The sequence below is a fragment of the Ambystoma mexicanum genome, chromosome 10 (assembly GCF_040938575.1).
Source record: "Ambystoma mexicanum isolate Mex_15411 chromosome 10, UKY_AmexF1_1, whole genome shotgun sequence".
Taxonomy (NCBI): domain Eukaryota; kingdom Metazoa; phylum Chordata; class Amphibia; order Caudata; family Ambystomatidae; genus Ambystoma; species Ambystoma mexicanum.
The window spans coordinates 1,488,717,836-1,488,743,105 of record NC_090932.1 but is presented as its reverse complement, the minus strand read 5'-3'; the positions used below and the strand labels follow the sequence as shown (position 1 = coordinate 1,488,743,105).

Genomic DNA, 25,270 nt, shown 5'->3' with positions numbered 1-25,270 from the left:
TATTTAACAGATCATTATCCAGTCCGTTATAAGGGTTTTTTGTACTTTTCTTCTGTATGTAGCTTCCATCTCTGTCAGGGATTCACAGAGACATGGCGGCCTTCCTTGCTCTCGCTGATGGTCCTTGCAAAATATATTACCTCTCTTTCTATTAACACCTTAACTGCTGAAGGTTTTCCCTCCCTGTGCTGAGCCCTATTTTGGACATTTCGGTACGTCAGCATTCGATCCCTTATAACTTTTTTGTTACAAGTTGTATCCTGGCCACAAATTGCACCCTTTTCTTCCCACATGTAGGCGGTCATAACACCAACGATTTGCTGTTTGTTGAAGGGCGGTGAGTGACAATAACAAAAACGTGACTTGTGTTTTTTCAGAAAATAGCAATAAAATGATGTACAAAAAGCAGCATGTGGTTTTTTTCTTGTAAGGGCCAAGAACAAAAGGTTTTCAGTTATTGAAAGCTTGGAAAATGGCAAATTCAGAACAGGTTGAGCGGAAAGAAATAATTTTCTTAGTGTACTGTGAGCAACCTGGGGGTATTCTCCCATGTAGACCCAGAGAATCTATTCAGGTGGCGTGGGGAGGGCCATCGTTTTGGAACCTGACCTGGGAAGGGGAGGTCTGGGTTCCCGTCAGAAGAATATCCTAAGGGAGACGTAGTATTCTAACCAGACAATGGTGGAAGAGGAAGTCCCAGAGGCCTTTGTGGGAGGTCTTGACTCCCATAACCTAAATCGGGAGGATCCTTCGATCTTACCCTATCCTTCATTGGCCCAGAGCAAGGAGGAAAGAAGCTAATGACCAAGGCTAATGACCAAGAGGAGGAAGGCACAGGTGACACCGGATCAGAGCACTGGGAATAAGAATTGTTCATGGTCTCAAAATCATTGGGAAAAATCAGCCGACACCCTATACCAATTTCCTCCCGTAGGGACAAACACATCAGGAGAAATTCATATATCCCATGGCAAAATTCAGATACGGTTACCTGAACTCAACCTAAACCCGGTTATCCATTTAAACGATCTCCCCTAATCTCAAAGGAAGGTTTACAATCTCACCTCATCTCCCGTCCCCATTTCTAAGAAATACTGTGATGAGGAAGAGGCCACTAAGATCAAGGAGGATTACCCACAGGAACACTGGGCAAGTAAGGGCAGCCGGCCTTAGAGAAAACCACTGTCCCACTAATAGAGTCAGGCACGGGTAAGTAACCATTCACACCTGACTACACTCGACTGTGTGTTCAGCTATAAAAGTTGTGGTCAGTCACAAACTTGAGCGAGCTGGGGGTGCAGTCTGGTACAGTGAAGCAGGAGCAAGACGGCACGCAGAGATGCTGCCACAGTGTGTGTGGGCTGTACCGTTGCAAGGGAGCCATGCCTCCAGGAAGCCGGAGAAGCGATGCCTGCATTCAACAGGCAAAGAACCAGCAAAGTGCACGTTCCCTTGGGGCCAGTGCCGACCCCAAGGGTGCCCGAGTGGGTGGTGAGACCCTGACCTCCATCCTGTATTGCCTGAAGGAGCTGCCTCTACAAGACGCTGCCCGGGGAGTTTCATGAAAGAATGCAATAGAAACCTGGGAGCGTGCGTTTAAATGAGAGCGCAGCAGGAGAAAAGGCACGAACAAGGAAAGCGGCATAGAATCGGACAGAAAGAAAAGTGAAAAGGATGTAAGTGCAGCAAAGAGACTGAACGCAAAGAAAAGCAGATTGTGGTGAAAGGCAAATAAAAGCCTGATCGAGGCAGAAGATGAGAAAGCGAAAATGAAACAGTGAATGGCCCGTAACAAGAGAGTGGCACGAGGTGCTTGGGGCACATAAAGGAAGGCGCAAGTGTGAACAGATCCAAAAGAGGGTGCATGGGCGCAAAGAAAGGAAAGCAGAAGAAAAGGGATGCAAAGAACATTTGAAGGAAATAAATGAGGTAACAGAATAATGTGAGAGTAAAGAGGGGCAAGAGGGTCAGAGCGCCTAGGAAAAGCAAAAAGCCTGGTGTTTTCGAAAGCCTCCGATTCAGGGAAAATGTAATAAATGATATGTTGTGTTTGGAAGCTGGAAGAGGCTTAGAGCTTGGGGAAGAAGTAGACCCTGAGAGGCCCATTTAGGAAATCAAAGCACGTCCCGATAAAGAACCGAGTTTTGTGTTCAAAGTTGAAAGGGACCCCTAAGAGGCCTTACTAAGTCAGAGACTTGTTAAGGTTTGTTGAACTGGTAAAGAGGATTAAAGCATGGGGAATGGAACCCCAGAAAGCTTGCAAACGGAACTGTTATTTTGAATGGCGTTTGAAATTTGATGAAGCTGAAGCTTGGGGAAGGGAACCCCAAAGAACTTAAAGACATTGGATGTAATTGGAATAACTACAAGGGACCTGTGGAGAAGGTCTTATAAATAGCTTTGTGGATTGAATATATGTGTGTAACATGACCCAACAGCACCTGTTGAAAAGACCACCTGAAAGCAATTCTGGTTTCCATTTTTGTTGAACCACTATTTTTCTTATTTTTGAAAAGACTTCCCATCACATTTTTGCATAGAGTGAGGGCAAGCATAGGTTTAGACACAGACAGACTTTAACTTTGGACTCTTAGACAACGACGGCCATTACAAACCGCAGTTGAGGGAATTATCCCTTTAGAGTTAGGGCCAGCCAGGCATTACACCAACCCAGGAACCTTAGTAAATAAAAGGTTTTCAAACAAACACATTTCAGTCTGTGTCTCTTGATACCATGCAGGTCTCACTTTACCTTCAGTTTTGTGGGAGTTAAGCGATCCCCCCCCCACCCTTTTCTTTTCATACGAAATGCTTGCACAGAATGGAAGAATGGAAAAAGAGGGTAGGAAAGCTCAATGGGAACACAAAGGCATACATTTCTGAAAAGTAGGGAGGGGTCGTTTGCACAGGTAGGCAACAACTATGTACCCATAATTCCAATAGTTTGGCCAAATAATTGGAAAAGTGCCGACAAAAAGCATGTCCTGGACATGTTTGCATTAATGAGGTAACGGCTTCCATGAATATTCAGAAAAGCAATGAACTGCCACATTCCCCTGACTCTTCTATGGAAATCACAAATGTTTCATATTTCACATAACAAGCAATACCACGAGCCAAAAACCAAGCCATGTTACACAGTATTGTTATGCTGACGGCCTAAACTGACGTACTTAGCATTTGAAAATGAGGAAAACCAATGTGGTGAAAAATGCCAGGCATACTTTTTTTGAAAGAGCACAGGCGGACCTTTTGAACAGGGCACAAAAGCATACAGTGCCTAAAGCAGCGACTAAATGTAAGGCACATTTGGCAAATTATAGGGTTGTGTAACAAACCACAGTTGGAAATGTATGAAAACGTTACCACTACCAAGAGAAAACACATGTCCTACCTTATTTATTGATTGTGCATTTGTAAGGCGCTTATACATCAAGAAATTGTATTACAAAGCACCCACATTCCCACAGGTACCTCACATGTCTGGGTGCACTGACCTGGGTGCAAAGGGAAAAGTCGTAAATGTGACAAGAAATACACTATTCTCACACATTTCCCCATGATCGAAAAAATCCACCTGTCCCACAGATGTCCTGATGAAAACCAAACCTCAGGTGGAAACGAAAACGTGTCGACCGCCCCGTCAGCACGGCGGTGGTCATGGGGTGACCCTGCAGGGTCCGCGTCCCTCCCTGGGGGCAAACATTTTTACGCAGCACAACCAGAGCTCCAGGAAGGCCAGGGGTGCTGCTCCCCAGCCGTGGTACCTGTCTCCCATGTGGGTCGATAGTCCACAAGCCCAGCAGCGGTCCCAGGGAGCTCCAGCCGGGTTTACATCCCTCTCCAGGGGGAAAAGCTGTAATGCAACTCAGCCAGAGGTCTAGGACAGCCAGAGGTGCTGTCTTGGAGGCCAACTACAATGTATGGTATTACAGCAGATCCGTAGATGTACAGACTGGATGAACTATTGATCTCGGCTTTGCATAAACAACTAGTTAACTTTGTGTATTCATTATCTAAGCGGAAAGAAAGACTAAGCAGAGTGGGTGGTGTAGTAGGCAGAGAACTTTAGGTAAAAATTGTGTAGTTTGTGGCCATCCCAAATTCAGGGCAGCTAGTATAAAGCAACAGGGTGAAATGAAAGAATGCCAAGGAGTTTGGGATAAGCTCATGGACTGAATACCAGTTGCACAGATGCAATGCAATCCGCAAGTCAAAGAACTAGGTTTGCCATCAAAAACAGGTAGTGTCATTATTTACAAATGTTTGTACTCGTCAATACGATGCACCTTCCCCAAAAAAATACAATATAGTTGACATTAAATTCTAAACTTTACTGAAAAATGTGTAGACAATTCCGTGTTTTTGAGTAGCAATAATGTAATTATGCATTATGTAACACTTTTTTAGGAATGGAATTGCAGGACTGTCAAAAGTATAAAAGTTAACACATGCTGATCTTTGCCAAACAGGACATTTTTTTTTAATATATATATTTGGTTCAATAAGACGTAGCATCCCGATTACTTCCGTTTTGCAATTATTTTAAAAAGAAAGACCTCTTGGCTAGTACTACCGCACAGGCCTTTGGCACTTTAAGACTGGAGGAGAAGATTACTCCATTAGCCCCTTTGAACTTGCAGTGAACAGAGAAAAGAGGGTGGAGAGAGCCCGGAGAGGAATGCGGGGTGAACTGTGCTTTCATTGAACCGGGTAATTTAAATAGGTAGCTGTGCTGCACACATGTCAATTTAGTTAGCAAACCTATTAATATTGCATAGACAATTGCTATACGACACTGCTTATTTTATGTCCTGCTATGTAACAGAACTGGAAAACACCTAACAATGATTTCAACAATGGATAAGTGACAAGTGTTGATTTTGCCAGAGCAGTCTCTGAAATTGGCAATTCTGACTCGCACACAGTTGAAATTGGAGTTCCTGGCGCAGGAACCATTTCCAGCTCCTGTGTGTCCGAATATTCCTCGGACCAGGAATTACTCACTTCCATCGAGGAGTTATTAATGTGATGTCTTTTGAATTAATTCTGGAGGACAGTGCATCAACAATGGAGAACTTACAAAAAATAAATGTGCAACACAGAAGAACCAGAAGAACTGAAGAGATTGAAAACTATGCTACCTTTGGATAGCGACTTAACATGGGGAGATGTAAGAATGCCAGTGGCTGAAAGATGATATAAAACTTGCTTTCTTTACAAACTGTGGCGTGCACCCAAACATGCGTATAATATAAACCCCTCCTCTGGCTATGTTGGCCTGTCTTTCACTCCATTGCCAACTTTTGATATCGATTAGCCCCAGTCTCTGCTTTATTGCTCTACATTTCTTTCATTTTTATTTCCTCTTTAGATTGCTTTCAGTTTTGTTTCTGCTTTCAAATTATTTCCCTTCAACTTCTCCAGCATCTCATTTAGTCATTACTTTTGCCAGTTTATCCATAACTCTGTCCCCATCTATTGCGGTTACTGCCCGATCTCTTTTGCGGTCTATAATGTAAAGGAATATCTCTGCGATGCCACTGTGTTCACCTTATTATCTCTCAGCTGCTGCAGAACGAAGAGCTAATACACGGTGTGCAGCAAATCTTAAACCTCCAAGTGATGTGGAAACTATAACTGCATCTAGTACCCATGCCCCATCACGCATTGAACGTCTTCTAGAGGTTTCATAATGCACCTTTCTACAAATTCCCAGACTGACCCAGGCCCCAGGCTGCATGAAATAAGGGACGATAGAGGGTTTGGGAGTTTAGGCGCGGGGTGGGGGAAAAACAGCGCGAAAGCGTAGGGAGGGGCGTCCGAATGGCGCCACAGGAAACAAAAGCCCAGGAGGGGCAGGAAACAGTACCTGGGTAGGTGCGAATTGTAACAGCAAGGGGTCAGGGGGTAACCCAGCTGCCCCCAGGAAGGAACAAAAGGCCGGGGGGGTATAAGTAAGCCTGGAAAAGGAGAGGCGGCACAAACCAGGTAAGAGCTCACCTCTCTCGAGTAGGCTCTTGGTACCTGGAGAAGGGGAAGGAAAAACGTTTGCTCTTGCGGGCTCACGCATTTTCTACCTCTCTAGAAGTATACTATCGCGGTGGTTACAACAGTGCCAGAGCAGAAGCGAAAGATACTTTCGCAGTGGTCAAACAGAAGCGCGACCGACAGAATTCAGACGAGAAGGATGGCGGAAGGAAGACCGAAGAGGGCCCGAGAATTCTCAGAATGGGCAAGAAAGGCGGAGAAGGAGTATGGAGCACAATGGGTGCTAGAAGTAATGCAGAAAGAAGAAAGAGCGAAGGCAACGTCACCTCTGCTGTTCATACAGCCCAGCAGCAGCGAAGGAGAAGACAAGGTACCGCAAGGACAGAAAAGGGGAGAGCGGAGTCGAAGAGATCAGAGGAACGGACGGAGGCACCGACCAAGAGAAAGAAAAAAGATAAGAAAGGTACCGTGAATAATAATGTGGGGAATAAAATAGTAAACATGTTTAAAAATTGCGTCACGGTTTCGGGTAAGTCGCCCAGAACCAATGACAAGAAGAGCAAACGGGGGAAGAAAAGCAGGGAAGGGTGGCAGGGGAGTCCATCAGACGAATCAAGCAGTGATGACGAAGAAAGGGATCACCTAAAGGCTTGGGTTAAATGGTGAGGAGTGGTGAGCAAAGAAATGCAGAGTGGGGTAGGGGGGGCAGGGGCAGAACCCAGAGAGGCCCCGGTCCCTGCGCCACAGGGGGCACCAGCTGAGCCCAGGGAAGCCCCGGTCCTGGCACCACAGGGGGCACCAGTAGTCCCGGTGCCGCAAGGAGCACCAATTTTATCGACACCACAAGGTGTACCGGTAGGGCCAAACATAGGGGCAGGGGCCACACCACCGGGGGAAGCACCGCCGGTGGCAGCGGCGGAAAATGAGGCGCCACTCATGACGAAATATGGCAGGCCAACCATGGGTAAAGACGCACAGGGCAGGTCAATGAAAGCGATGGCTTGGTTCATAAATGACAAAGTAAAGGAAAAAATCTGGAGAAAAGAATTGATCGATATATTTACATTAGATTGTCAAAAGAGGGGGATGAATGTGGCCCTGGAGGACATGAAAGAGGATGAAAAAAGCTTACTAAAAAAGGGGCCAGTAGTAAGGAACTTTGACAATTGGATGTCGGCCTTCACCATAATGTCTACAATCATAATACAAAAATTCCCGGAAGACGGGGTAGCGTTAGTGGCATATCAACAGAGGGTGCTGAAGGTCCACGCAGCATTTGGAGGGGATGCATGACTGGAGTATGACCATGAGTTCAGAAAGGAGATGGACTGCTTTCCGGATATGGGCTGGGACAAAGAAAACTTTAACCTCTACATTTTTAACGTGCTAAAAGAGAAATGGGATTCCAAGTAGCGGAGCACAGGGGGACAGCAGAGAAGGCAGTACTGGCAGAATGATTACAAAACGGATTATAGATCGAGTGGCAGAAGGTATGAATCCAGCTATGACAGGAATAGAGACCAGAGTTTTCGGAGCAGAAATTATGGGTCACAGAGAGGATGGCAGAGCAGCCTGCCCCCGACAACACAGGGTGGGGGCAGTGGGAACACGGGGACGGCACAAGCGGAACCAGGGCAATGCAGGAGATTTGAAAAGGGGGTACCATGTAGCTGGGGATGGAGGTGAAAATTCAGCCACAAGTGCGAAAGATGCAAGGGTGACCACAGCAGCTCCAAGTGCACAAGGGCCGCGGCGCCAAGCGGCAGAAGAGATGAGACGCGAAAATAAAAACTGAGACAGGAAAGGGGCCACGCCGGTAAAAATCGGGAAGATGGAAAGGTGGCTCCGGAAATACCCCGACCAAAAAGCGGCAGAACAGATCAGGCAAGGCTTTAGAGAGGGTTTCAACATCCCGTTTACCGGGCAGGGAGCACATGACATTCCTAGGAATCTAAAATCAGCAAGCGAAAACAGGGAGATAGTGACCAGTAAGATCAGGAAGGAAGTAGAACTAGGGAGGGTAGAGGGCCCGTTCACTGCCCTACCATTTGAAGAATTTTTATGTTCACCACTAGGACTGGTGCGGAAAAAAGAAGAGGGGGAATACAGGTTGATACACCACCTGTCCTACCCCCGGGTGCCTCGGTGAACGACGGCATCGCTCAGAGCGAGGCGACAGTATCATATTCAGACTTCGAGGAGGCGGTGGAACTGGTCAGAAAGGCAGGGGAAGGGGCATGGATGAGGTTGGCCTCAAGGTCGAATCAAAAGAAGTGCGAGAAGAACAGAGAAAAGAAAGGGTCATCGACAAGCTGACCAGAAATGCCCTGACATACAAGACGGGTAAGCAGTACGAAAAGCATGTAAAAGATGTGTTGATGGAAACAGGTGTAAAAGAGGTGGAAAAAATTTCTACGGAAAAAATTTGTGAATTTCTTGAAGGGGCATTTGCCAAAGGGAAAAAGAATGCTGGGCAGCAGCGCACCTGGCGGCGGTGGCATATACCACAAAAGTGGCGGGCATACCGGACCCGACTGACAGCGCTAAGATAAAATAAGCTAAGAGGGGATGGGCAAAATTAGAGGGGAAGAAACCAGATAGCAGAAGGCCGGTAAATTTTGGGAAAATGATAATTCTGCTAAAGGTGCTGCAAGACACGTGCAGCAGCACGTACGAAACCGCACTGTTCATGACAGCATTTGCGCTAGCATACTATGGAGCATTCAGAATAGGGGAGCTGGTGGCCAGGAATACGGTGGCAGGAGACGGCATGGCAAGAAAAGACGTTAGTATGGGTATCAAAGGGATGTCGATCCATAGGGACGGCAGTGCGCTCAGCAGGTACCAGTTTCAGGCAGTATTAAAACAGGCGGTGGCGAAAGCGGGATAGGATCCAGCCGATTTTGGGACACACTCTTTTAGGATAGGGGCAGCAACCTCTGCGTGGGCGGGGGGCCTGGGAGCAAAGGGGGTGAGACGAATTGGGGGATGGAAGTCGCAATGTTTTAAGAAATACATAAGGGAGGAACTGATATGACACTTATCTCCCCCGTTTCTACAGAGGCCGGACCACACAAATCGGCATGGATAGTGGGGCACTCTTTCGTGACCCGGGCAGGCAGGTGGCTGGAAGAGGTGAAGCAAGGACTACATTTCAGGAACACAATTACGTCATGGTGGGGCCTCCCGGGGATGCACTGGGAGGACATCCACGACAGGCTATCGGACCTGATAGGTTTCAGGAACCCCCCCTTCCCCAAGTACCTGGTTATACATCTAGGGGGGGGGGGGAAACGACCTGGAGAGCACAAACAGGGGTAAATTACAAAGGAACATCTGCGAGTCACTGCATAGCATAGCCCGCAGCTGGTGGAAAACCGAGATTTTTATGTCAGAGATAATACCAAGAAGGGTCTGGCATGGGGCACAGAAGAGGCACGCAATTGAGATAGCCAGAAAGCAACTAAATAAATCAGTAGAAAAGTACTGCAAGAGCACAGGGCTGCATTTCATAAGACATGGCTTACACCGGAACAATCCGGACATGTTTCACCAGGATGGGGTGCACCTATCAAAGGAAGGGATGGGTTTTTTTCCCCCCCGACAACATTTTTAGGGCACTCCAGGAACGGGGTTGTAGGTAGGGTGCTTTTGGGGGGAACCTGGGCGGGCGAAAGGAACACCCACTCAGGTGTGGCGGCATGTGCCCAGTAACGAAGGCTCAGGGATAACAAGGACTCAGGAGCCTTGGGCAGCTTCGGAACTGGACACAATGTGCCCAAAAGCATATGGCTGTGTAATTATTTTTGTTGTGTTGTATTTTCTGTAAGAAAATAAAATGCCTACAGCCTACAACTTTTCCATACACATAAGTTGTCTGTAATTTATTACTTAGGTAGGGATCTGGTAAGAGAAGCAAAGTGAATCCACACTACTCAGCCTAAGAGTGAATGTCAAATGGGTACATCTGTGGCACTGGGTGGCTCTGGGAGCCAAAAGCAGCTACTGGTAGCTGTGTGTTGGTGTTAAGCTAACCAGGCTCTTCCATGTTAAACCCAGGAGCAAAAAAAGCTTCCAGCAATTTTTAAACAGGATACAATTGCATTATCAACTCTGGGCGAGCATGTCTTTATGGCAGCCCGCACTACCCGCATAAACGCCTGCAAATCATTACAACAGTCCAGTTGCGACATCACTAGAATAAGAAAATGAGATCTCTACCACCCTGTCAGCAGTTCTTAAAAGTTGAGTTTTGCCATCCCAATACCTGCTGCTTGAGCCAGCTGGTGGAGAGAATTGTTAGGTATTCACGTTTAAGCAATTGAAATCGGGATGTGGGGTCAGTACTTGCATGCCAGGCGAGCGATTGGAAGGGTAGAGAGGGGTCACAGAGACCGCTCATTCGCACAGCAGTCCTTAAGTGGGGGCTTTCAGACTTGTGATTGAAGCTGCACTAGATTATACTCATTAGAATGCGGCCCCCTCCCCCGCCTAGGACACAGATCCACCACTACTTTGGATATCTCTGCATGAACCAGATTGATTTTCAATATTTAAATCTGGACATCGTTTTTTTGCAACGACCAATTCACCTCTCTGCAGACGCGAAAGGTGCATCTTATGCGACCGCTTGCACACTGCGCCTGCAGCACTCTCTATAGGAGGGGTACCCTAGAATTACTTGCACTCGACTTCTAACAAAATCGGCGGGCGAATGCGCCGCGGGACGCGGCATGGCAGGCGCTGCCCCTTAGTGGGGGCTGCCGGGCCAGAGACCTGCCCCCCCCCCCCCCCCGAGCCTCAGCTTCCTGGTGGCCCACGGGGGCGAGGGGGGGAGGGGCCAATTCACGAAGGCAGGGAGGGGGGGGGTCGAGGGGGAGGGGGCCGCCCCGGAAGTGGCTGGGGGTACCGGGGATTGTTTGGGGGGGGGGACAGGAAGCCGGGGGGGAAGACCCTACAAAAGGGTAGGATCGTCGTAGGAACGATCACTTCCTCCGGCTTCCTGCCCCCCTCCCACGTGTAGCACCAGAAGTAATTTTTGGTCGGAGCGGAATTGGTTCCAGCGTTCCTGTGGCAGGGGTGCCCGTGTTCCAGAGGAGAGGATCTCGGCGTGCCCGTGGCAGGACTGGTCGTGTTCCGGAGGAGAAGATCGCGGTTGCAGGAGGGGGGAGCATCGTGGCTACAGTGGCGAGCAATGGTCGAGCGGGTATTGCGAGGTAGGAGGGTGGAGTGATTTTGGCGGTGGGCGTCCTAGGTGGGGAGGGCTGGTGGTGCGGGTGGCCATGATGGGGTCGCGGCGTTTCTGTCCCTGATGTGAGGCTTTCAGGGCGAGGTTCATTGTCGGGAGTGGTTGAGAGACTTTTAGAATTAAGAATTTAAATGCAATTATTTCAACCATGATGGGGTCGCGGCGTTTCTGTCCCTGAGGTGAGGCTTTCAGGGCGAGGTTCATTGTCGGGAGTGGTTGAGAGACTTTTAGAATTAAGAATTTAAATGCAATTATTTCAACCAGGTGTTTTGCATAACACACGATTCAGCACATGGGAGTCGGCAAGTGGCTACATGTTTTGTTGTGTATGTACAGACGCATCATATGTTTCGACATGATAAACATGCGGGGCTCAGCCAATGACAAAGCCTATGCGGGGGTCGTTAACATTCAAGGCACGTGAACCACTGCGCCGAATGCTCAACCCGAGACACGCAGCGTACAAGTTTCCTTCTAAAACAAAAGCCTTTAAATATTAATAGCGCAGAGGGGCCCTCGTGTACACAGCGGGGTCCGCACGACCAGAACAAAGGTTCCCAGCGACACTAAAAAAGCAGCCCCCTCACCCCGAAATACAACGTTTTAATGGCCAGCGCCTTCTAGGGGGCTCATTACGACGTGGGCATTATCTATTCATTTGAAGAAGGAGGGAGAAGGAAAGGACCCTGACAGGGGAACCTTGGCATAGCCCAGAGGGCAGCAGCCAGGGGACAGGTATCAGCCGAGCACAGGATTTCAGTGCCGGATGGGAATCGCTTGGAATGGGGTTCCATAGTCAGGGGCATTTGGACAACATGCCGAGGCATGTGTGTCTGGGTTTCTGGTGCGGAGCGGAGGCATGAGACGGGGGTGGTTTGCGAGGAGGCTGCCGTGCTGGGACGCTGGGAGACTACAAGGACCAGGATGCAATTGGCCAGAACAGCATTGGGGGCAGGGACGTTGTGCAGGGGGAGTATAACACGGGCATAAGCCCCCTGAGGACGGTACACTGGCTATGGCTTGGACGCTCAAGTGGCGTAGCCGCACGGGTCATTGGGTGTCTAGGCCGGGGTAGCGTGGTACGAAATGTAGGCATGGCAGGAATGTAGTGGCTTCATGCGTTCACGAGCCTCGGACTCCGGCGACAGTCGCAGGGTTGTTTGGAACGGCATTTGTGTAGGCGGTATTCCAGAGGATAGCACAGGTGGAGCAGCGGCCTGCTACGGGGCAGAGCACTCCCAGCGAGCATATATGAGGTGAAATGTGCATGGCTGATGGGGCGCTGTGTGGTTTCGGTGGGGCCCACCCTTGCATGCCTTTTGCCCGGCGCTCTTGCCAGTGGCGTTTGCTCTGTGCTAATTCTGCATTGTTGGGTGTCGGTTGTTTACCACCACGGTGGTAGTAGCAGGGCGAGTGACACGTGTGAGGGCAGGGGCATGGATTGCGTCCGGGGGAATGCAAGGCCTTCGATGGCCGACGTGGATAATAGTTTGTGTCGAGTACGGGTAGCGGCAGAGAAGGTTTTGTGATCGGGTAGGTTGTTGCGACTTGTCCGCACGCAGCACCATTGGCCACCGCTGCAAGTGCACCCCGCTCTGGTTGGCGGGTCCTGCTGCAGGTGGTAAAAAATAAAAAAAAAAAAAAAAAAAAAAAAAAAAAAAAAAAGCTTGTAATATGTCCTCTTTCACCCATGGATGTCCGTCGCGTTGTTCCGGCTGTTTTCTTTATCATTGTGTGGGGGATGGATACACCCATGGACGGCTGCCGCGCTGCATGGGCCGTCTTTCCTTCATGGTGAAATCCTCTGTTACAGCATTGGAGTTACGTAGAGTTAATCACCCATGGACGGTCGCCATCCTGCATGGGGACGCTTTTTCTGTATGCTCATCATTAAGGTTACGTGGATGTAGGCATCCAGGGACGGTTGCCGGGCCACGTGGGCTATGTTTTTAAAGGCTACTCTGTTTAGCAGCCACGGGGATGTGACGTGCATCACCAATATGCACAGTTAAGAAGAAAAGGCATTTCAGTTCGACAAATGGGTTTTACCGATTTATTAACGTGCCATCCTGTAATACCACGGTCACCCGCTGTACAGCTTGCGCGTTTGTAAGGGATGGAGGCAGTGATCTATCTTAACGGCCGCAGGTGTTCTTCTGTACGCGCCCACCTTTTTGGGGATTTCCTTAATGTGCATAACAAATGGCTTCCGGGAGGGTTCACCGGGGACCGGTAGCAGACAAATGCTCGGATACAAAGTATGGGGGATTAATTGTAAACAGTTTTTGTGCCGATCTTGGAAACAGGATGACGCAGAGCAATGAGGGGTTTTGTTTTAGGATGCACCAATTTTTAACCTGGCATTGGTAAACATGTGTATGCTCGTTATTGGCTGGTTATTGTTAAAATAAGGGGAAGTACGGCGGGCGAATGCGCCGCGGGACGCGGCATGGCAGGCGCCGCCCCCTTAGTGGGGGCTGCCGGGCCAGAGACTCGCCCTCCCACGCCCCCCCCCCCGAGCCTCAGCATCCTGGCGGTATACGGGGGCGCGGGGGGGAGGGGCTAATCGCCTGCGGTAGAAAATTGTATGGAACCTACAGGCCATGTGGGGGTGGGACGCAACTCAGACTCCCGTCCTTGTGAAATGCCAGATTACTCCTCAGATGGGCACTAGTAGGTTGGTATGTATTTACTTATTTATATGTTCACAGCACGCACACAGCCCATGTGAGTCGCTTACATGCGAGGAGCTTAGTTACAGGGGCGCCAGGGACACCTTGGAATCAGTACAGGTTAGTTACATACATATATAGTGCATTTTGGCAAGCAGGGTATGTGACAGATGTTATCAAGTGAAGGTGATTAGATGGATAGTAGCGCATTGGCCGCTTTGCGCTCTGGGGCGATAATGCGCCCGTGGCCTGTTTGCTTCGCAAGAGGGGCGCGGAATGTACCGGTCGCCCGGCATTACGAACGCACCGTGTGTTATGAACGCTCTAAAGCGTTGGTGATTTGCATTGACCCCTGCTGCTGTGGTGCGTGGAGCGCGACTGTGATTGTTGAGCATCTTTGAGAGTTGCTCGTGTCTGAGTGACGCATCTATTAATGTGACAATGAGTCTAGATGTTTGTGGGGCCCTCATGTTGCGCAGCTGAACACCTTTTGGGGTAAGGCTGAGTGTGTGGTCATTTAGACCGAACAGTCTGTTGGTATATGTAATGGTGCTGGTCGAGGTTAGTCGTGAGGTGTTTATATGGCCAAATGCAATTTTGATTGTTTGGCAGACACAAAAGCCCGTTTGCTGGGAACTTTTATATTTAACTCCTGGATCAGGCCTAGAAGAGCCGGGTACCGGTCCGCCAGGAGCGAAAGTTGGGATACCTACATGGAGGATGTCGATGGGGCTACTTTGGCATCGATAATGGCTTGTTCATTGAAATGAGTTATATCGAGCTCGTACACAAGTGTTGCAGAGCGGGACCAGGCGAAAAGGGAGGGGGAACAAGCAAACGGAACCAGTGATCTTACTAGGTCCAGTGACATTTAAGAAAGCACAAGTGCATGGGAAAGGAAAATGGGCAGGGGGGGAGGAGAGGAAACATAATTATTAAATAGAATAAGGGCTTAAAAACATGGTAGTGCAGCCAGCAAGTGGCAGGTGGAAGTTAGTCAGCAATGTACATCTGATAAGTGAGGGTGGCCATGAGGAGGGTGAAGTAAATTAACGTCTCATGACTTACACTGACACAATTTGTCTTGGTTTTCAAGGTGGACACGTGGGGGAACAACATAAGGTAAAGGCGTGCCCACAGTTACCAGACAACGGTCCTGGTTACAGAAGGGCAAATGCACTGGCGTTTAAGTGAGTTAATGTGGGGTTTAGGCAATAGGGCGCCTATAGGTAGAAAGACGAAGAGACGCAACAGCCCGAAAACAGGTAAAGTAAAACAGGAAATGCCGGCAGTACCGTGGGCGAAAAAAAAAAAAAAAAAAAAAACGAAGGGGGATTTCCACAAGGAGATGGTCCACAAAGGGGGGGGGGGTGGGTTAAGGGGGGCCGATCCCACACGGTGCGCCCCCCCTCCCACAAACATTGACTCGCTAGGGTATGTGTCAGTCTCCTCTATCGATACTCAAACATGTCTGCATTCGGCGAGCACTGGCCACGATGGCACGGGTGAGGGTAGGAGATGCAGGAAGGAAAAATGGGGGAACTCTCTGCCGCCGGCAGCCCGCAGAGAGTCTTGGAGGAGTTACATTGCGATCCCTGTAGCAAAGCGCTGTCAGGCCCATAGGGGAATGCACAGCCAACAGATTAGACCTTACGGCGCCCCAGGAGTACTAGACTCAGGGGAGGCCCTGGGAAAAGGGGAGGGAGATAGGGGTCTTGGAAACTATTCCGAACCCAAAAGAGAGGGCCGGGGGGGGATCAAAAGAACGAAGCTCAAAATACAACAAAGGTATACAAGGGGAAGCCCCCCGGGGGGAAGGAATTGGGGGATGAGGGTCTCGAGTAGAGGCTGTGTTAGAGAAGAAGTTGGGACTGTGAGTCTCAGTAGTATGGGACACTAAGACATATGGACATCGCAGGACGATGACTTTTTAGGCAGGGAGAAAGTGGTGGTGGGTCGGCACCGGAGGGCGGGGCCGGCCCGGTGTATGTATGTGATGTGGGGACACTGTCGGTGGTGTCTGTATAGGAACTTGCCAGGCGCCAAGGTGCGGCCTGCGTTAGATAGAAGGGGAACTGGGGGACGCAGAAAGGGGAGGGGGCGGGCAGAGCTGCAGTTTGGGTCAATGGACCAAAGTTAAGAGGAGAAACAAACAATATGGATGGGGGCAAGCGGCAATCAACGACAGATGAACACGGGGTAGAGAGAAGATAGACAGGGCCGGGGTACCCCAGAGGCGACTGCACGACGCCGACGGGGAGGGGGTGGGGGGCGACCCTAGGTAACCTCACACGGAGTAGAAGAACCTGTGGTGTGGTGAATTACGGATCACATGTAAGATAACTCCAAGACTTTATGCAAAATAAAGCTGCCGTGGCATTAACATTTCCAATTGTACAACTTGTCTCCGCCTATTATTGAGCGCACAGGGAATGTGAAGGAGGGTAGGCCGGCACGGGAGAGAGGGTGGGGGGCGGGACCGGGGAGGGGCGGCTGGGGGGAGGTGCCGGCCTACACAATACCGGGGCTACTGGTGGGTTGGGTGGTGGGCGTGCAGTGGGGGGAGGTGAATGGCGTTAGGATGCCCCCGCTACGGCGGGCGAATGCGCCGCGGGACGCGGCATGGCAGGCGCCGCCCCTTAGTGGGGGCTGCCGGGCCAGAGACCTGCCCCCCCCCCCCCCCCCCGAGCCTCAGCTTCCTGGTGGCCCACGGGGGCGAGGGGGGGAGGGGCCAATTCACGAAGGCAGGGAGGGGGGGGGGTCGAGGGGGAGGGGGCCGCCCCGGAAGTGGCTGGGGGTACCGGGGATTGTTTGGGGGGGGGACAGGAAGCCGGGGGGGAAGACCCTACAAAAGGGTAGGATCGTCGTAGGAACGATCACTTCCTCCGGCTTCCTGCCCCCCTCCCACGTGTAGCACCAGAAGTATTTTCCCACCCGCCCTCCCTTTATGAAGAAATGTGTTGTAATGAATCTGCTTCCTTTTCAGGTCGCCCGGCGGAGTTACATTGCGATCCCTGTAGCAAAGCGCTGTCAGGCCCATAGGGGAATGCACAGCCAACAGATTAGACCTTACGGCGCCCCAGGAGTACTAGACTCAGGGGAGGCCCTGGGAAAAGGGGAGGGAGATAGGGGTCTTGGAAACTATTCCGAACCCAAAAGAGAGGGCCGGGGGGGGATCAAAAGAACGAAGCTCAAAATACAACAAAGGTATACAAGGGGAAGCCCCCCGGGGGGAAGGAATTGGGGGATGAGGGTCTCGAGTAGAGGCTGTGTTAGAGAAGAAGTTGGGACTGTGAGTCTCAGTAGTATGGGACACTAAGACATATGGACATCGCAGGACGATGACTTTTTAGGCAGGGAGAAAGTGGTGGTGGGTCGGCACCGGAGGGCGGGGCCGGCCCGGTGTATGTATGTGATGTGGGGACACTGTCGGTGGTGTCTGTATAGGAACTTGCCAGGCGCCAAGGTGCGGCCTGCGTTAGATAGAAGGGGAACTGGGGGACGCAGAAAGGGGAGGGGGCGGGCAGAGCTGCAGTTTGGGTCAATGGACCAAAGTTAAGAGGAGAAACAAACAATATGGATGGGGGCAAGCGGCAATCAACGACAGATGAACACGGGGTAGAGAGAAGATAGACAGGGCCGGGGTACCCCAGAGGCGACTGCACGACGCCGACGGGGAGGGGGTGGGGGGCGACCCTAGGTAACCTCACACGGAGTAGAAGAACCTGTGGTGTGGTGAATTACGGATCACATGTAAGATAACTCCAAGACTTTATGCAAAATAAAGCTGCCGTGGCATTAACATTTCCAATTGTACAACTTGTCTCCGCCTATTATTGAGCGCACAGGGAATGTGAAGGAGGGTAGGCCGGCACGGGAGAGAGGGTGGGGGGCGGGACCGGGGAGGGGCGGCTGGGGGGAGGTGCCGGCCTACACAATACCGGGGCTACTGGTGGGTTGGGTGGTGGGCGTGCAGTGGGGGGAGGTGAATGGCGTTAGGATGCCCCCGCTAAGTATTTTTTGTATGTACGTAAACCTGGGGGCGACGGAGACGAGGGGTTTCCGTTTTACCATGCCCACCGGATACAAGTTGAAAGGAAATCATGTTTTTGTTCAAAGCGAACGTCTGGCCAACTCAAGCGGTAAAACGGCCAAACTCGTTGTACACGGGGGGGGGGGGGGGAGAAGGGGCCGCAAACCGCTGCACTGACACCCAACGGGGAGGTGGGACAAAGGCAGCATTTCCGACACCCGTCGGCGAAAGGGGGACCCTTTGTTGGACTTAAGTTAACACAGAGGTGCATTTTAAGCAAGGGGGGCGGTGAGTGTGGCACGTGGGAGTTCAAAGGGGGACGGGGGGACATACTGTAGTAGCGCGCATGCTGCCAGTGGGTGAAGTTGGAGGGCATACATGCGTGGGTAGTTTGGCCCTGGGTGGAGGTGTGATGGGGTAACAATACCAACCCCCTCCCCAACCTCCTCTTGCTTGTCGTCCCCTCCGGTTGGAGAGCGCTGCAAGCCGGGTGCCTACCTGGCCGAGCATACGGTTCTTGGGGGGGTGAGGAGCCCTCAGCTCAGGTGCAGTGGCGTCACACCGTGCAGGAGAAGAAGAGACACGCACTCGGCGTTCATCGCGTAGACATCCCTCCTGGACGCGGCGTAGCTTCCAGCAGAACGCAGTGCCCTGAGGGGCAGAGGCCGGGTGACTGTGTGTGCTGATTCCCCCCGGAGCGCCGCAGCGTGTCACCCCGTGCCGTCTCGCGCATGCCGCGGGCTCTCATCACAGCTGCTTACTGCACGAGCCCGGGCGCCGGGGGAAGCCGGACAATGAGCGCGCGCGGCGGCCGCCGCCGTAGCCATGGAGACGCCGGAGCGCGCCCAGGGAAAGAGGGCGAGGGTTCAGCAAACCTGGAGCATCCAGGGCGGCCTGCATGTCACGGGCGGAAACGGCACCATCCCGATAGTCCCCTCTTTCCCCTCCCCTCCCCCTAAGGCGCAGTGGGACGTTAGGGCTTAAACTTCAATATCACGGACCAACAGCCCCAACCCGAGCACCCCTGAACCGCTTCTAATGGGGGTTCGAGCACAGTTTAAAAATCCAACCATATTTTGGGGGTTCGGCCACAGTTTAAAAATTCGACCACATTTTTAGAAACAAAGTTATCAATATATCACTGAACCACAAACTTTCACATATGCACTGTAGTGTAATGGTACATTAGCTCCTCGTCCCAGCAGTTACTTTTGTGGCCGAGTCTTCATTAAATATTGCACCCCACCCTCCAGGAGATTTAATACGCCCCTTCACCCATAAACCCCAGTTAACTTCCTCCAGACAGCGGTTGCATCCTCGCTGCTGGGGCAATGTTGGGGTCCTGGGTAGGTAGCGTTCTCTGCATTGAATATAGTACTGTGTACCACAGGGTGTTATTTCAATCGGCCAGGATTAAATTATTGTTTTTGATAGGGAGCCAGGCAGGCAGAGCTGGAGTCCTCGCTTTATTGCGACCGCTCCCTGCACCACACAGTCTTCCTGCCAGTAGGGGTTGGAGCCGAATATGGCATGTGTCATATGCCAGTGACACGTGCCACTGCATGTCACCACTACAAGTGACACGTGCCACTACCAGGTGTCATATGCCATGCCCCAAAAAAAGGTTTCATGTGTCACGGTAAGTCTGTCTCTTCGTTTTTCAAATTATAATCCTCCTTTTTAAAAATAAAAATACGAAACGCCAATTTTATTCCTTCTTGTAAAAATAAAATTGAGAGGCTCTACAGAAGATTCGAACTCATGACCTCCTGTTATGAGCATAGCTCCAAGGTTCAAATTCTACCTCTAATGGGTACTCTTACATGGTTCAAGGCTGTTCTTTTCTTATTTTAAGTTACATCTTAAAACAAACTGCATGTACAATTCTGAAAGTTTGTAGGATAGAAACAATTGACTGAAAGTTTTTGCACCTTGTGCTTTTCTTGCATAATACTAAATGTAAAAAACAGTTCAATCCAAAACCTGTTACTGTGTAATGCTTTAAATGTCAAACATGCATTGTGTACATGTTTTCCAAAACAGAATGGTCGCAATATTAAAGTGTGTGTGTTTGTACATTAATTCATGCGTTTCACACTTGACTGTATGAACTGTGATAAATACAGTACAACCATATCCTACTGATAATACGTATAACTTATATATCAGAGTATATACACGATCATGAAAACATAATTTACAAATGTTGCTAAATCTTCAGATTTAGGGTCCAATTCATAGAATCCAGCGCAGAAGCAGCACAAGTGCTGCACGCCGAGAAGGAGCATGTGCCATACGTGCACCAGCTGTGGCACAAACCAGCAATTGCGCGGCACGCGTATTCATGGATTTTCTGAGGCATCAGTAACCGTGGCGCAATGAACATCAAGTAGCTCCAGCAACGCCCTTAACACACCCCCATGCGCAGGCAAAAGACAGTGAAATGCCCAATACGGCGCAACGCCCCGCACCATCCGTGACCCAGCACACATCCCCCACATTGTGATTGTGTGAAAAATCAGAGCGTAACCCGCTCGCACCAGCCAAATCGCGTGAAAAGGCCCATGCGTACCCTGTCCGCACCCCAGCAAAATCGCGTACCCCAATTGCACCAGCCAAATCGCGTGGGAAGGCCCGCGCGTACCCCATCCACACCCCAGCAAAATCATGTACCCCACTCGCGAAATCACGTGGGAAGGCCCGCGTGTTGCGTACACCCAGACCCCAGCAGAGGACCATACCCCGCAGGCAGCCCATACCACATGGCCCCCCATCACCCATGACCACACCCCGCAGGCAGCCTACACCAAATGGGATCTCCACCATCACCCGTGAACATACCCTGCAGGCAGCCCACACCACATGGCCACCCCATCACCTGTGACCACACTCTGCAGGCAGCCCACACCACGTGGAACCCCCACCATCACACACGACCATACCTCGCAGGCAGCCCACACCACATGGGACCCCCACCATCACCTGTGAACATACCCCGCAGGCAGCCCACACCACATGGGACCCCCACCATCACCCGTGAACATACCCCGCAGGCAGCCCACACCACATGGCTCCCCCATCACCCGTGACCACACCCTGCAGACAGCCCACACCACATGGGACCCCCACCATCACCCGTGACCATACCCCACAGGCAGTCCACACTACATGGGACCCACACCATCACCAGTGAACATACTCCGCAGGCAGCCCACACCACATGGGCACCCCATCACCCGTGACCATACCCTGCAGGCAGGTCCCGCCTCATGTTCCCACCTGTGACGGCAACCTGCAGGCAGGCCCCGCCTCATGTCCCCACCCCCCACCAGTGACGGTAACCTGCAGGCAGGCCCCGCCTCATGTCCCCACCCCCCAACAGAGACGGCAACCTGCAGGCAGGCCCCGCCACATGTCCCCACCAGTGACAGCAACCTGCAGGCAGGCCCCGCCTCATGTCCCCACCCCCCACCCCAAAACACATTGGACCAACATACAACCACGCAGCACATGCCAACTAAAATGCCACCACACGCTGCATCCCCCTGGTGCACCTCAACACCCATCCATTAGTCATGCTCCCTATGTCATGTGAATCCTAACATCACACATGCATGTCAATTTCAAAAAATTATATTAAAAAACATGTATCTAAGTCACACACAGTAAAAACAACAAATTAAACATGCATGAACCAAAAGAAAAATCAAAATAAAGTGAAAACCAAAATCAATGTGATGTAAAAAATGAAAGAGTCAAAAATGTGGTCCTTGTCCATGAATGTATGTGCAAATGAAATCACATATCATGTGAAAACCATTCCAAATTAAAATCTAAATATTTACAAAGATCCAGGGTCCATGGTCCCAAAACATGTAGAAAAATCCTAAAAATACAATACAAAAATAACTATATACAAGATGCAGAGCAAAGTCCAGGAACTCCAAATAAAAAGAAAAAAACAAATGAAACCTACTCCTAAAAAACTATATACAAAGGCAGCAGGCTAGTCCATCTCCTCACCATGCTCTCTCATATTCTCCAACAGGGCGTCATCGAACACTGCGTCCACTTCCAGTAGGCGGGCCTCGGCTTCCCCTCGAGTGATTGCAGGGACTCCTTCATGCTCCTCTCGAACTCCCTGCGAGTCTCCTCGAGGACCTCCGCCCGCCTCTCTGCCCGACGCAGTGAATTCTCCGCCCTGGCCATGGTGAGTTGCTTCTCCTGTGCCAGCTGCCGCTCTTCCCTGTTTTGGTGGTCCAAACGCTTCAACACGGAAGACATCCTTGTCGTAAGGTCCACGTTTGTCTCCTGCCCGATGGCCGATACCTGTCCCTCTGATGATGAACTCCCCGAGTCCTGTTGCCTCCTTTCCTGAGCCTGCTGCTGCCAAAATGCCCGGTACCTTCGCCACAAGGACAGCCTCCGGGATGATGACACAACCCGGGGTTGTCGTGCACGTGCCCTCCTTCTTGGTGCCTGCACTTCCTCCCTTGCCATAGCTCCTGTCGTTGCCGTGACAACCTCTGCTGATCCTCCTTCAACTCCCGACTGTGGCAGGGATGTGATCTCCACCAGACTGGCCACCGGGGTTGGCACAGGTACACAGGGGGCCCTGGTGGTATCTGGGCCGGAAGACGACAGGGAGGACGACTGCCACACAGAGGAGGAAAAGGAAGAGGGGTGTTGCAGCAGTGGCCAGCACATGTACCAGATTTGTGACCAGGAAGTGAGCTACCTAGTTAATGAGGCGATAGACCTCATTGTGATGATGTGCAAGCCCCCGATTGGAAGCCTTCACATCATCACGAATGGTGCCTGTACGCCTCGCAATACCGGCTAGCAACGGCTAGCAACAGATCCACCCTGTGACAAATTGCTTCATGCACAGGTAGTGGACGATCTGTTTGCATGGATACATCCGCCACCTGTGGAGGGGTCCGGCCGAGGCATGGCCGCAGGTGCATACTGGTGCAGTCGCAGTTCCAGGGACAAGATCAGTCACAGGCCCCTCCACGTGACCTGCACTGCCTCCGGCCCCTGATCCTGGACTGCACCACTCACACCTACCTCATCACCCCAACCGGGCCCCATGTGCTGGGCTGATATGGCCTCCTCCTCCTCCTCCACCACCACCAACCTGGATGACTCCCCACTGTCTTCTGCATAGGATTGCCCCTGTGTGCGCTCACCTGTCCCTCCCACTGCTGAGGTGCCCACAACCAACGTCACCCTCTTGGGCCTCCCCTCAGCAGCTGAGGCCATTGTCATGGACGCAGCACCAGTCTCCTCGCTCCCGGAAGATGACAGTACCTGGGAGGAGGACTGGGCCCTGCGTCTGTGCCTGGTGGAGGCATCCCTGCTGCGGTGCTCCACAGCGCCTTCTCCGCTCTCTTCCATCGTCACTGTGGATATTTAAACATAGAACACAAACATCAGGCTACTGAACGTGTGTATGTGTGTTTTTCACAATGCAAATGTACATCAGTATCACTGTCAAATATCGCAACCATCATCACCCTCCACTACACACAGGGAAGTGCCATTCACACACATTCACAAACATGTGTATCATTCACAACAGACATTCACATCCATGCACAAGGCACTGACACAAGATCATAATTCTGTATTCAGCTCACACACATCATAGGACATACACATCTCATTCACACACATCACCTGACAGTCATGAGGCAGGCCATGGAGCTATCACGTCACAGTGCACTCAAGGGCAAATTGGCAGCGTGAGGCAATCACAAATCAAGAACTCAAGTAACATACGTGCAGAGTGTTGGACAGTTACACACTCACTACTAAGGCACACGCACATGTACATGATGCATGTCCATGATGATGACATAAGCACTTATGTGTCACACCTCTCGCATGCCCCAGACCAGACACAGGTATGCAAACATGTGTGCATCGTTACATGCCGGTGCGCAACATAGACACCATTGATGTGGGACACGCTTGAATGGACTCTCATGCAGCACTGTCAGGGACATGCACACAGACATCTGTACAGGAGGCATGCCAGACATAAGGCCAAGGTGCACACTCCAGCCACATGTCAACATGCACATGCTCAATGGTGGACAAGAACACATGAACCATTCGACTTCAGATGGAGCACCAACTCCAAGACCTGGGGGTACAGCACTGGGTAGGCTCCAGGACCTTCATCTCGTCGGTGGTCAACCGGCCCCGGCACCTCACTCGATCATTACCAGCCTTGATGAGGCACCGGGCCTTGTTGTGGGTCCTGGACTTGAAGTCTTCCCAGCACTTGTGGACATGATGGAAGTCACGGGGTGCCAGCCCCTCTACATTGATGGCACCCACGATGTCCCCCTAGATCTTCTTCGTCCTTCATTGCCAGCTTGCGATGGGCCGTGGAAGAGGGCATCATGATGCGCCAGGACTTGCTCTACCAGGATGCCAACTTCCCTGGGTGAGAAGCTGACAGCCCTCTGCCTCTCTGCTGGGGGGTTGCCACTTGCCTCAGATGGTGTGGTGTCAGACATGGCAACCCCTGAGGTAGGTGTGGGTGGGCAAGGTGGTCCTGGGGCTGGGCTGTGGAGCGGTGGTATGGCAGTCAGGAGTCTTCAGGAACAGCAGAGGTGGTCACAACGACAGGATCACTGGCAATGGCTGATGAGCAGGCACCAAAATGCAGGGCATGTGGGCAGCAGGCACACAGAGTGGGCTGGCATCAGCAGATGGCTCGTAGGAAGCAGCTTAGGCAGTTGGAGGCAGGTAAATGGCCTTGTAGGCAGGAGCGTGGTTTTTTCCATATTCTTTCGCGTGGCCAGCCGTAAACAGAGTGACTCCGCACATGCGTAAACAGCGCGTTAGCGTGTAATCAGAGGAAAGGCCTTAAGCGCGTAAGTTACGTGACATGCGCTGGACGTTGAGCGTTGTCAATCAGTATGGGGGCAAAGGTCTGCGTAGGACAACAGTGCACTTTACATGCTTTTCGTGGGGACGGATGCATGAACTTCATATTTTTGTGGGTTCACACGCAAATAGTTCACTACTGTGGCAGTGCGTACTTATTGTTTTGTGCGGGAGTTGCCTACGCGCAAATACACGTGTGATTTTTTTCATTCTACGAGACAGACGGTGAGTCGTGCACACATTTTTCCCACTATGGTTGCCCCTGTGTGACGCGTACCCCATTTTCGAGGTTATAGTAGCCTATGTGTTCCTCGTGTACACATTTTTTGTGTTGCTGGGTGACACAGTGTACTGCAGGATGTTTTTTACTCAACGTGGGCTACCGAGGGGTCACGTACACGTTGATTTTTGTTTTTCAGGTGC

At 51.1% G+C, this 25,270-nt stretch overlaps 1 protein-coding gene across 2 annotated transcripts in view; it reads right to left on the bottom strand.

The window, feature by feature from the left end:
* B3GNT4 (UDP-GlcNAc:betaGal beta-1,3-N-acetylglucosaminyltransferase 4) overlaps positions 1–25,270 on the bottom strand; it is a 154,264-nt gene that overhangs the window by 5,425 nt on the left and 123,569 nt on the right. The window contains exon 1 of one of the 2 annotated variants that reach the window (XM_069619597.1): positions 18,443–18,787. The exons of the other annotated variant lie outside the window; for it this stretch is intronic. The gene's annotated coding sequence lies outside the window, so the exon portion shown is untranslated. Of the gene's footprint in view, positions 1–18,442; positions 18,788–25,270 lie in introns of those variants that run through there. 2 annotated transcript variants of the gene reach the window in all.